Source organism: Triturus cristatus, chromosome 10 (genome assembly GCF_964204655.1).
Source record: "Triturus cristatus chromosome 10, aTriCri1.1, whole genome shotgun sequence".
Taxonomy (NCBI): domain Eukaryota; kingdom Metazoa; phylum Chordata; class Amphibia; order Caudata; family Salamandridae; genus Triturus; species Triturus cristatus.
Genome location: NC_140593.1, coordinates 942,261,256 through 942,274,656, shown reverse-complemented (window position 1 = coordinate 942,274,656; position 13,401 = coordinate 942,261,256). Strand labels below are relative to the sequence as shown.

Sequence of the window (13,401 nt, the reverse complement as noted above, 5' to 3'; positions counted from 1 at the left end):
CATCAGATCCACCAAAAGGACTTTCATCCAGAACAAAATCCTCGCCAACTCCAGTAATTTGATGGAACTCTTCAGCATCACTCAGGAATTCACCAAACCCCCAGAAAAGCATCAGACGTCACACATTCCCAGGACCTCTGCAGCAAACTTGGCTCCTACTTCCATCTCAAGAGCAAGTCCCCCTACAACAACTTGAACGAACAAACACCAGACACCAAAACCACACCTACCAGCAAATGCCAGCCATCTGACCATCTCCACCTTCACCCCGGTCACCACCGAAGACACTGCCATGACCATGAGGAGCATTCACTCAGGAGCCCCACAGTCCCCTGCCTGCTGCACATGTTCCACAGAGCCGCCACCGCCATATCACCCGAGCTACAGTGCACCATTGACGCCTCCTTCGAATCTGGCACGTTCCCCGATGACTGGAAACATGCAGAAGTCAAGCCCCTCCTCAAGAAGCCCTCTACAGACCCTACAGACCTCAGAAACTACAGACCCATCGCTCTCCTCCCCTTCGCGGCTAAATTCACAGAGAAGATCATCAACATCCAGCTCACGAACTTCATCGAAGCAAACTCCTTTCTCGACTCTTCCCAATCCGGATTCCGCAGCACCACAGCACTGAGACTGCCCTCCTTCCCGTCACAGACAGCATCCGCACCCCTCTCGGCCAAGGCCACACGGCAGCCCTCATCTTACTAGACCTCTCTGCTGCCTTTGACACTGTCTACCACCGTACTCTCACCGCCAGACTCCACGACACCAGCATACAGGGATCTGCACTCGACTGGATCTCCTCCTTCCTCACCGGCTGAACCCAAAGAATCAGACTCCGGCCTTTCCTCTCTGAACCCACAGAGATCAACTGCAGAGTACCCCAAGGATCATCGCTCAACCCTACGCTCTTCAACATCTACATGGCCCCTCTCGCCGCCATCATCAGACAGCATGGACTCAGCATTGTATCCTACGCCGACGACACCCAGCTCATCCTCTCCCTCACGAAACAACCCGACGCCACCAGACTCAGCTTCCAGGAAGGAATGAAAGACATTGCATCCTGGATAAGCAGCAGCTGCCTGAAGCTCAACTCAGAGAAGACAGAAGTCCTCATCCTCGGCCCCACCCCCTCAGCTTGGGACAACACCTGGAGGCCCACCACCTTCGGCAATCCCCCATTCCCACAGACCACGGCCGGAACGTCCGCATCACACTCAACTCTTTCCTCACCATGAACTGACAGATCAACGCCGTCTCCTCCACGTGTTTCAACACCCTCCGCATCCTTCGCAAGACCTTCAAGTGGATCCTCCCCAGAATCTAGCACTCATAACAAGCAGACTGAACTATGGAAATGCCCTCTATGCCAGAATCAACAAATTACGGCTCCGAAAACTCTAGACCATCCAAAACACCGCTGCCAGACTCGTTCTCAGCATTCCATGACATGAACACATCACCCAGCACCTATGTGACCTCCACTGTCTCCCCGTCATGAAGAGAGTAACCTTCAAGCTGCTCACTCACGCCTACAAATCCCTCCACACCACTGGACCCCAATACCTCAGCGAAAGAGTCTCCTTCCCTTCCATGTACCCAAGAGAAACCTCCACACTGCCAACCTCGCCCTTGCCGAAACCCCACGCATCTGCAGAGCCAAAGCAGGTGGAAGAGCCTAATCCTACATCGTGGCAAAGACCTGAAACGAGCTCCCGCACAACATCAGACGTTCCCCCACTCTCCACATCTTCAGGAAGAGCCTCAAGACCTGGCTCTTTTGCTGACTCGGAGCTGCACGCCACCCCCCCAGTGCCTTGAGACCCTCACGGGTGAGTAGCACACTTGAAAAATTCCTGATTGATTGATTGATTTTGACAGCTACACTATGTGCATTCCCTCTAGATAGCCACAAACACAGGAAGGGTTGGGTGTGACAGTGGACTCATCTGCATTTTTATCTGCATTCTGAGAGCCTTCCTGGGCAGGTAGGGAACAAGGCGGCTCACACTTACATCTGAATAGGCTGGGGTCTGTCCTCACACACAGTGCTGATCACCCCTCACAGATAGCCTGGCAGACAGGACTGGTTTGAAAGGGATCCTTGTGTACGCCAGATTGTTCATTCAAAGTCACTCCATACATAAAATGCACTTTTGGCTATAAGTACTGGGGCTCTGACCCTACCAAATCAGTACACTACTGCACCTGGGAAGACCTCTGATGGAGTAAAGGCTGCTGTGTTTTCTGGATTGCCAATTTGCTATGACTGACTGTTCTGAGGAACTGCTTCTCTTCTTTGCTGAGATGCCCTGCTTCCTACTGATCTCTGCCCTGCTGAGGACAAGGACTGGAAGCATCTCACTTGAACCCAGAGCGACTCCAGGGGCTTTCTGGCTTGCCTCCTGTTTTCCGAAGTCTCAGGGATACAAAAGGCATCCTGTAATCTGCTGGTGCTGCTGGTCTAGGCCATCTGTGAGCCCTACCCTTGCGTGAGGTTCCCCTCCAGAAGCGGGTTCTGCAGCTGATTTCTGCAAAAACCATCACTTTGCCTCAACTGCGTTAGAATTTCCACCACATCGACCCTTTGACGCAGAGGCTAGTTGATGATGATGGATATACGATCTGCTTGGCTCGATGATGATAATTTGTGTGGCTCAACAACAACGCATGGCATTCACTTCAACGGAGCTCGACGATCACACAGTAGACTTTTGACATTGACAAAACTCCATCCCCGCTTGGAGGAGGCACAATGGAGACCGCTGCCACTTGAATCCCTCCCCCTCAATTCCCCATTGCGATATGAGAGTTGGAGCAGGAAGTTCCTCCCCAAACAAGCGACGTTACCTGGCCGCTCGGCGTTCCTATGGTGCGAGCACCGCGGTTGGAGATTTCTTCAAAGTTTGATGCTTGTGGTGTGGCGGCGAGGAGTGGATATTAGGTGGTACAGTAGTAAACAGCAAGAACTCGTGGGACCAAAATCAGCCTTAAAACCATGGGCAGCGAGTGGTATTGGGACTGCAGTGGGGAAAAGTAAACCATCCGGGAGAAAGAAAAATGACGTAGAGGCACACTAAAAGCCTGATCTGGGTGTGAGCAGAGCCAAAATCAATCATAAATCATTGGATTCTTAATAAAAGGCAGATAGGGGTGCAGCTGCCAGGAACTGTATGTGGCCAGAAGATCTTTCCCAGGAAGTAAATATGAAGCAAGGCTCTCTTGAGTAGAACAAACTACGAAACTGAGGAGGAACTGTGGAATCAACAACTGCGAGTACGTTTAAGCATGTCCTCTCATTAGTGGATATAGAGCCAGCAGTTACAATGGAAGGGGGGACAATCGGCTTTAGCACTTACATTGGTATACCCTGAGAAGATTATGGCTACATCAGTATTAGAAGCCATAGACAGTGGAGATGGAACCACCAGAATATATTGGCAAGAGAAAGGAACACAGACAGACACCAGATCAAGAGCAGTTAGCCTGGTACCACAGGACATTATTAGTAAGAAAGGGAAAGTTTCAAAGGCCAGAACTCTAAAACGTGCTAGGTCTAAATCAACTGGCCATGTAGCAGAGACAGAAGTTGTAGAGCATTTCTTTTCACTGTTGGATCAATCGGACTGGTCTTGGGAGGACCTTCAATTGAAAGGCCTGAAAGACAGCTCACTGAGCAGCTCCAGTGGATCAATTGACTGTGGGGATGGAGCTGGAAGGCAAGAGTCCCAGAAATCTAATGAGCATACTATACCAACTAATGGAGAAGGATATAGTACTGCTCTCATGTGGGACTATTCAGCAATGCAGAGGCCAGAAGTAAATAAGTGAAGGGGAAGTTTCAGTGCAGCTGCACAACCAGATGTGATCACAATGGAGACTATCAAGGGGTAATAGCGACAAAACCAAGATAGATACCCGAAAGATGCAAGTGACCAATAGGAAGCTTCAGGTCACGGTCCGTCAAGTTGAAAAACCTGCACGAAGTTCGCAACCAGAATGATTGAAATGGAGAGTCGGGTGACTGTCTTAGAAACTGAGGCTACAGCCAATAAGAGAACGGAGGAGGACCATGAGGCAAGCCTGGTAGAAACTCAATGGAAACTCGAAGAGTTCAAAAACAGGCTAAGGCGAAATAATCTCTGGGGCCTGTGGGTGGGGGAGGGCTTGGAAAAAGATGACACCCGGTGTTTCATTGTCAGTTTGTTTAAAGGTGCCGTCCCGGAACTACAAGATTGGGACTGAGAAACAGAGATTCAGAGGGCACATGGATTTCCCTTCAAACAACATAAGCGTCAGGAGCCATAAGGTAGCAGACCCAGGGCTATCCTGGTGTACATTGGCAATTTTCTTCTACGCCAGGCTATTTTCGATAAGGCGCAACCAGAAGCAAAGAGAGCGATGGACGACTGCTCTTTTTTTGTCAGACCAGATTTCTTCCATGCTCTGGTGTAGAGACGGTGGCGACTTCGGCAGTTAAGACAACTTATGCAGTCTATATCTCCTCAGCCCTGCTAAGCTTAAAGTCATATCAAGAAATTAAAGTTAAAGAGTTTCTTGATAGATTATGTTGATCCCAGAGGCAGGGCAAAGGAGAATGGTGGTGAATGTGTGCACTTTAGTCGCACTTGGCACTTTTTTCACAGCACTTTATACTAAGATATCATGAATATAATGTATCTAGTTTAATATTGCATGGGAGTAGGTTTTTGAAGGATTTCGGGCTGGGTGTAAATAGAGAGATTATGGGACAAATGAGGCATAGGCTAATTTCAAAATTGTACTCAAATGTCGGCTTGAAGCACGCGGTTCATACATCTCTCATGTTATTTAATTGCTGGGCTGTTGTCATCTTTTAGGGGGATGATTAGAAAGTGAACGAGAAAAAAATATGTATTGTTTTGAATCAAGCACCAAGGTTTAGAGGGAAGGGGAGGGATCCACTTCCATTCATGGGCCAGATGTAGTCCAATTGCCTCAGTCAGGTGTGGGGCAGGAGAAGAAGGTGAGAGGTGGACTATGGGTGGGGAGGTGGAGAGAGCTAGGATGCTGGGAGGAGGGAGGGGAAGGGGGGAGCGGATGCGAGGATGGTATGGAGCATATTTTGTGTAGACAATCAACAGAGAACCGAGAAGAGGCTGATTCATTTTAGTAAGTTAAAAAGGTGGTTTATATAAATTGGAATATGATTAGAGGAGCTGTTGATGCTGGGCAAAATTCATATATGTACAATAAATGCATGTGCTCTAAATGACAAAGGCAAATGAGGTAGAATGGCAATGGGTCTTAAAGTTATGCGACTTGATGTTATATGTTTACAGGAGACCCATGTCCCATGGGAGAAAAGGAAAGTACTAGAGAAACTGGGACATGCATTACTAAGTTGCACGATTCAGGGGGCCACTGCAAGAGGGGTTTCTATAATGGCCATCCGGGCTGTGGGGTCATTAATTGAAACCAAGGTGGATAAGGTAGGGAGATGGGCTATTGCAGATATGCATATTGGTACAGGGAGGATAACAATATACTCTCTGTATGGCTCTAATCTGGATGATCCATGGATGCTCCACCCCCTTAACCTGGAATTATCAATGTGGTCAACCTCTCTTATTCTTTGTGGGGATTTTAATCTGCATTTAGAAGTGGGAAACAATTTGCAAAGAGGTCACCCGTATACAGGTAGGAAACCTTAAGTCTACAAGGCTGTTCAACAACGGCTCAGAGATCATGGTTTGATCGATGTATGGGGGGCTGAAATATCCGGCTCAGGTTACACCTTTTTTCTCATCCCCATAACAAATTGGTTCATCTTGATTATTTTTTTGTGTCAGCCTCCCTAGTGGGACAAATTGGGATTGAATCTTATACAAGGGTAATGTTAGACCACAACCCACTGGTATTAGAATGCGAAATGGCAGGCCTCGAAAAGCAACCCAGACCTTGGACATTTGATAGGAAGTTACTTAAGGATGATGATTATATAGTATTTATGCATAGGTGGTGGAAGGTTTTTCTTTTAATTAATCAGGGTACAGCCCCCTTGGGGGTGATCGGGAATTCCCTAAAAGCAGGAGAGAGGGGAGAGACATTGAATTACAGCTTAACCAAACAACAGCGAAATCAATGGCAGCTGTAGGAATTGTATGATGTGCTTTGGAAATATGAGTCAGATCTGGCAGGAGCAATCAGGTTGGGGATGGACAGTGGAGAGCTTAAGCAGGAACACAGGATAATTAGGGTTAGAATCAATGAGTACTATAGCAGGGAGGTTGCGGCTAAATATCAAAAGCACAGGATGGAGTGCTACGAATATGGAGAGAACACTGGTAGGCTGTTGGCACATCTCATTAGACAAAAGAAGGCAGCAAGAGGGGTCGAGGCTATTTGTGACAAACAGGGGAGGAGGAGGGAAGAGCCTATAGAGATTTTGGAAGTTTTTCGCACTTACTATTCTGATCTTTATTCGGAAGATATAGCTCCTCAACCAAACTGCTATTATAACCTTCTTAGTAAAGTTAAGTGGAATTCACTAGAAAAGGAAGAAAGAGTATCTTTGGAACTATCCATAGCTACATAAGAGCTGGTGGATGCAGTAAAAGTTATGGCAAGAGGGAAAGCTGCTGGGCCAAACAAAATCCCTTTGGAATTTTATGAAGTATTTTTTCCTGAGCTCTTAGAAACTATGTCCTATGTGTTTTTTTAGCAGCACAGCTTGAAGGGGTAATACCACCATAATGGGAAGAAACCAATATTGTTGTGTTTAAAATAAAGGGTAAACCTCCACAGAGCCTTGGGTCATATAGACCAATTTCCCTTATGAATGCAGACACTAAAATGTATACCCACATTTTAGCAACACGACTTAGGAAGGTAATAGTGAAACTTGCGTCTCCCCATCAGCATGGTTTCATCCCAGAGAGGGGTATGGATGACCATGTGCATAGGGTAATCACGATATTGGATATAGCAGAAGTGAATAATCACACTTGGGGTTGGTGTTCCTGGATGCTGAGAAAGCTTTTGATCAATAATCCTTGGGCTACCTTTGGGAGATATTGAAGTGGAAGTGAGTCGGTCTGGGCTTCATCAAATCTGTTAGGGCAGTGGTTCCCAAACTTTTGACTCCGGAGGACCCCCATTGAGTCACCACTGCAAGCCGGGGACCACCAAGCAATTTGTAGGATTTAAATTTCAAACATTATAACAGTAATTCGAAAAAAATAAACACATGTGCACAGAAAACAAATACTCGAATTACTAAGGATTTTAGGGGCATATTTACATGCCCGTATCACCACGGGAACGTCAATTTTTGTGATGTTCCCGTGGCGATAGGGGCTTCGCCTTATTTACACGGCAGCTGTAAGCCACTTAATGTGGCTTAAGGCTGCCTTGTAAATAAGCCCCCATTTTACGCAATGCTTAGCGTGAATGGGGTGGGCAATGGGAGTTGCGGTGGGTGTTCAACCCAAAACCCCCTTGATTTTGAGGCTGCCCTCTATTTACAAGGGCAGCCTAAATAGGAGGCAGCACCAAGATTAAGACCATGGAAAACCTCGTCTTAACTTGGCGAAATGAGGAGAAATACGTTATTCTCCCCGATTTTGGTTTTCCCCATGGAACAAGCAAAACGCCTTGGATTGTTTATGTTCAGGAAGGTGACCCTTCCTGTACATAAACAATCTTTAAAAAAAATACATTTTGTTACTTCCATGTGTGCTGCATTAGGCAGCACACATAGAAGTGACAAAACGGCATTTCAAAATTGTTCATGCGCAGGAAGCGGGAACTTCCTGCACATAAACAATCTTTCCCTGCACGCAGACACCCTTGCACTATGGTGCAAGGGTGCCTGCGTTGGCACTACACTGCTAAGCGTAGCGCTAGCGCAGGGTGAACCGCAGGGCTACACCATATTTTTGTAAATATGGTGCAACCCTGCGTTTCTGAAGTGGCGGAGCATGTCGGTAAGCCAAGGAGGCTAACGACATGCTCCGCCAATTCTGTTGTAAATATGCACTTAGTATTTTATATTGAAAGAAATTGCAAAAAAACAAAACATTTTAATGGGAAGGTTGGTGCTGCATCTCCGAGACTAACTTTTGAATGGTTGCTTTTATTTCGCAGTACGAGGCTCCTGCTCCTGCCAGTGCCAGACTGGAAACCCAAAGCAGCCCAGGCAAATGTTCTCAGACCAGTCCCTATATGGTGCACACCAAGTGCAGTGAGTGAGCCTGACCACTACAAAGGGGGCTTTGGGAGGCTCGCCCCCCCAAAAGAATTTAGGAAACAATGGTGCAGTCTACAACACATTTATCATTATATAATGAATTATATTAGCTTTTAAAGAATAGTAAATGAAGACCTAACTATGAACCAGGATACGACAATCTTTGTTGGGGTTCTTCAATGATTCCCTTATTATCACCCTCCAACAGTGCCTCTCATCTCTCCATAGCCCATCCGTCACATGTATTTCATTTGCTTTATAGCATCTCTCATACCATTGTAGGATGTCAAAGCACTTTACTTCACACACATATAGAGACAATGAATCATAAGTGAAAATCAATGTATAAAAAATGTTACAAAAGGCAAAGGGGACTACAAGGTGTAGGATTCACATGTCATTCATACTGCTAGGCATTTTTAAAGAGTGCTTGGTCTGGTGTAGCACAAACTCAGGATTCAGAACATAACACAGTGGTTAGCATTGACTTCAACAATAAAAATGTATTTCCACCCAAATAAACCTTTTTAGCAGTATCCGGATAATGATAGACTGGGAAAAAACATACGTTACTAACTTGTATTATGCAGTTTGCAAGCAGCTCTTTGATGAGAGTGTATAGGCCACTTTACTAGATTCCGATTGTCCCTTATGAATTGCACAGTAACAAAAGAATCTCTGTGAAAAATGCAGTAACCCACTGACCTATGCACATAAAATTCTGTTTTTTAAAATGCATGTATGCAGTAGGCATATTAACCCTCTGTGCTACATTAGATAAGTCGAAGCTGCCACTGGACATCGCTCTCCAGCCAAAACATTAATCACTGCCATTTTCTTGACTTTTATTGTTGCTCGAAAACTGCTAATTTTACCAGGAACTTTGCAGTGCTTTTCAAACTACTGCCTGGGGACCCCCAGGGAATGTGCCACGGACCCCTGGGGGTCCGCGGCCCACAGTTTGGGAAACACTGTGTTAGGGCTTTGTATTGTGCTCCTAAGGCCAGGTTGCAGATAATGGGGAGGGGTTCAAATCAAATTAATATCATGCTGGGAAAGAGGTAGGGGTGTCCTTGTTCAACCTTATTATTTGCCTTTTACATTGTCCCGCTTTTTAATTAGGCTGAAGTGGAATAGCAGGATTCAGCCTGTGATTATGTCTCAAGCTCAATTTAAAGTATTGGCATATGCCGATGATGTAGTCGTCGTAACACCAGACCACTGTAATGCCTTCAAATATATAGAAGAGGAAGTGCACAGGTTTGGGGATATATCAGGATATCATCTTAATGTGGGCAAGACCCAAGTGATAAGTACGGAAGGTACTAACTCTGGTGATCAGTGCTGGCTGACGTGGGCAGCATATCTCAGAGTGGTTCTTACATCCGACATTGGGTAGATAGTGGAATTAAATCTAGTCCCATTGTATAGCAAAATCAAGACAGGGATCTGCATAGAATTGAAAAATCTGAATTTAACTCTGGCCGGGAGGTGTAGTGTATTAAAAATGGTTGTCCCCCCGAAACGTTTGTATCTTTGTAAAACTATCCCTCTCGAGATGCATAAGAGTTGGCTGACCAAGCTGAACAGTTTGTGTAATAGCTTTATATGGCAGTTTCAGAAGCCAAGGCGGGCCTCAAAACGTTTGATCTTAGTAAACGATCGGGGAGGACGGGGGTCCCTAGTATGGTACTATACTATTGGGCTTGTATGGTAAAGCATTTTGCAGTATTGATAACAGGCAATACCCAAGATGCGTATCTGGCTGTAGCGCCACCTATATACCATCTTATGTTGGGTTCTGATGTGACGGAATGCTTTTTAAGGAACATAGACAAGAGCTACTATAAGAAGACTAAGTTTAATACTGTGGGAGTGGCTTTTAAGGTTTGGTGTCAAAATGAAAAAGACATTTCGTATTACCAAAATAAACCAATATTCCCCCCTATGGGACTCCCCATTCTTACCAAGTATCTTTCAAGATGGCATGTGCAATTGATATAAGGCCAGTGGAATTCTAAAGCTGGGGGATCTTCTAGATAAATCATAACGGTCAACTCTGTTCATTTATGCAGTTGCAGGAAAAGTTTGGATTAGCTAAGGAGAAGTTCTATATATAACTTCAGATCTAAGACTACCTGGGTAAGCTGGATGAAAAGCAATGGTCAGGCGTTAAATATCCAGCAATAGACATAGTGGCCCTGAGTAGTCAGATTGGGCATATCGATTGGGCCCTGATAGAGGATCTCCCGGATCATATTGTACTCCAGAATCAGAAGTGGGAGGCACAGGTGGGGTCAAAGGAACCATTTCTGGAGACCTCCTTGGAGGTTTGTAATGAGACCCTCTTGACTGCTAGCCTTAAGGGCTAATATTTGAAAACAGCTTTCGACCTATATTACACACCTAAGAAGTTATTTGAATGGGGTAAGAGGTTAGATTCTAAATGTCATAGATGTGGCACAGAAGATGCCGATATAGTACGTGCCCCCGGGTGGCTAATTTTTTACCAGAGGTTTTACGCTTTTTTGGGAAGATCTTGAATCAACATGTGAATATTACGCCTCAAGTAATTCTTCTTGGGGTTAGTGGGGGAATAATTTATTAAGCTGGAATGCAATTAAAATAACTTTCCAGCACCATTTACGGGAATAATACTTAAACTGACAGTTACACTCCCACAAAACTCAAGTCCAATCTTCAAAACGTGTTAAAAACAGGAGCCCCATGGATAGTCTTCACAAAAACTCCAGGATGCCCAAAGGATGCTGACAAAGTACAAGAGCTGGAATACAGCTCAAGAAAGTGCAAGCTTTTGGGCACTTGTAAGTACGAACAAGAGGGTCAGCCAGGGTGGATGAAGCCCAAGTCAAGGAGATGGCCAGAATAGGGATATTTCAAGTCAACACCATACAAAATCTGGCAGTCAACATTCGATGCCCCTCTTCAATACTGGAAGACCATACAGGCCAGGCCTAGGCTGTCTGCAGTGTGCTAAACTAGATCATGCCAAACGTACCATTGGCCATGAGAACTCCAAGCGACTAGTACCTACTACCCCTGGGATTAGATGCTGGCATCATTGGAATACAATTAGTATTTTAAGGAACTTGAAATGAAATGAACTACGGAAAAAGGCTGTAGGGTAAAAGTTGGACATTTAAAAACCAATTTCTTGCTATAGCCTTTAGTTTCACTGTCTGTCTCGTTGAGTAGTGTCGTCTTCACCGGTGCTTCTGTGACAGCATAAGGATTGCAGTTGGCAGAAGGTCATCGATCTTCAAAGTAGTCAAAGCCTTCTTGGCCCACCTAGCGTGGGAGGCGGATGCTAGCACCACGGTTGGCCACACCAGCAGAAAACCCATGGATTCTGGAGGTCTCCTGTTGGCCAGTTAGCCGCCGGGTGTTGCCCTTGCCGCCGCGGGGATCATGCACACAGATGTGATATTTGTGCCTCTTGCTGAGCTTCTCGATGGCATCCTGTATGTACTTGAGCCTGCCTGCCTTGCGCATACCATCAGTGCTGTAGTTGGTGTGACATCCTGCACCATTCCAATTTCCAGTCATCCAGCGTGGCCCCAACCCCGAAGTCTTCACACACTCGGTGCAGAATGTAACAAGTCTTCCAGAGATGATCTCCCAGTGTAATGCCTTCGCAGGACCAACCTGGAACTCCCACTGTGAAGGCATGACTGCAGCATTGGTTCCACAGATCTTGACCCCGGCATACAGGCACGCTTTGCAGTGGGACTGTACAATGTCCCATCCATACACTTTGTCAGCACCAACACCACAGCAGTATGGACCTTGGGGTCCTGGAAATCCGTTCTCTGGCCATCCATAAATATGTCTGTTTGTCCCCATCAGGGTGTACTCCTGCTCCATGCCAAACCATGGGTGGCAGTACTTCACCTTCTCCATCACCATCTTACACGTGTTGCACAAGTTGGTCTCTGCTGGCTTCCTGTTGTATTTCCGTACTTTGCACATCACAAGCATGTTTGGGTCCGAACAGAAAGGATCTCTAAAAGTCTGAACCGGTATCAAGTACTTGTCACTGTTTGAGCCCTCCTCTTGGTAGGTACTGGAGTCTTCAAAATTCCATTCTGGGACATCTTCTATGCACTTTTTACACGGGTATCAGAGCGCTTTACATAGCACCAGTTACGTTACATGAGGACACACATTCATATTTTGTTAGGCATGGGGAGATTAAGTGATTTGCCCAGAATCACAGGATGTACAGCGTCATTACCGAGACTTGCACCCAGTTCCCCAGGTCCGAGGTCGAGCGCAATAGCCGTTAGGCCAACTCCTTTCCCCAACGTTGTCCAATGATTTTGTCCTGCTGTGGATGCCCTCCCCGGTGCCATTGATCCAGAAAAAGGTTACAGATATCTGATCCCCCTGGGGGAGTTTCATGTACTGCTCCTGGACAGACTTGTTAAGCTTGGAGCTGTGAGAGACCGACATGGTGACAGATCGGATTACTCCTGACAGCTCTGGTCGTTGAGTGGGTTGGAAGGTGAGGAACTTCCTAGAGGGGGCAGTCTATCTGATTTTTGCCGCAATGGCTATGACACGAATGTGTCTGGCATCTGGGTGGGTTAGTTCGGACCCCCTGATGTTTACTGAGTGGAGCGCACACTTTTTGGTTATGTATAATATGAAGAAAAGCCTTTATGAGCAAAAGGGGAAGATAGCAGGGAAGTGGGGAAGTTTGATCTGGGCTTCACTCGATGAGTGGATGGAAGGCATGAATGAGGACAAAGTAATCAACCCTGGAATAACAGGAGGGACTGGGGCTTGATTAAGAGGTAAATAGGGGGTCCCCGGGGTAATAAGTTGTATTTATGCACATCTCACTTTAAGGATTGGCTGAGGTGTGAAGAAATCTGAAGGTTGGGTGGCAGCTATTATTTGCACTTTAAGGTTTTCAACCTTACGGGGCTTTTATGCTGCTGTCACTCTGTCCTGTTATCATAGTACTGTATATCTCATACCTCAACTCTATTTACTCTATGTTTTGATTTTAAGGGGTTTGTTAAATGGACTTTCCTATATTTAATCACTATCTGCACTTTAATGTCTTCTAAGCATTTTATTCCAGGAGAGTTTAATCTTGCGGTGCTACTATGCTGCTATTACACAGCTTTGTTATCAGT

General features: G+C 45.9%; 1 pseudogene; it reads right to left on the bottom strand.

Annotated features, from left to right (window-relative positions):
- Positions 1–11,329: 11,329 nt before the first annotated feature.
- On the bottom strand, positions 11,330–12,719 carry LOC146796277 (glutamine synthetase pseudogene; annotated as a pseudogene).
- Positions 12,720–13,401: the final 682 nt, after the last annotated feature.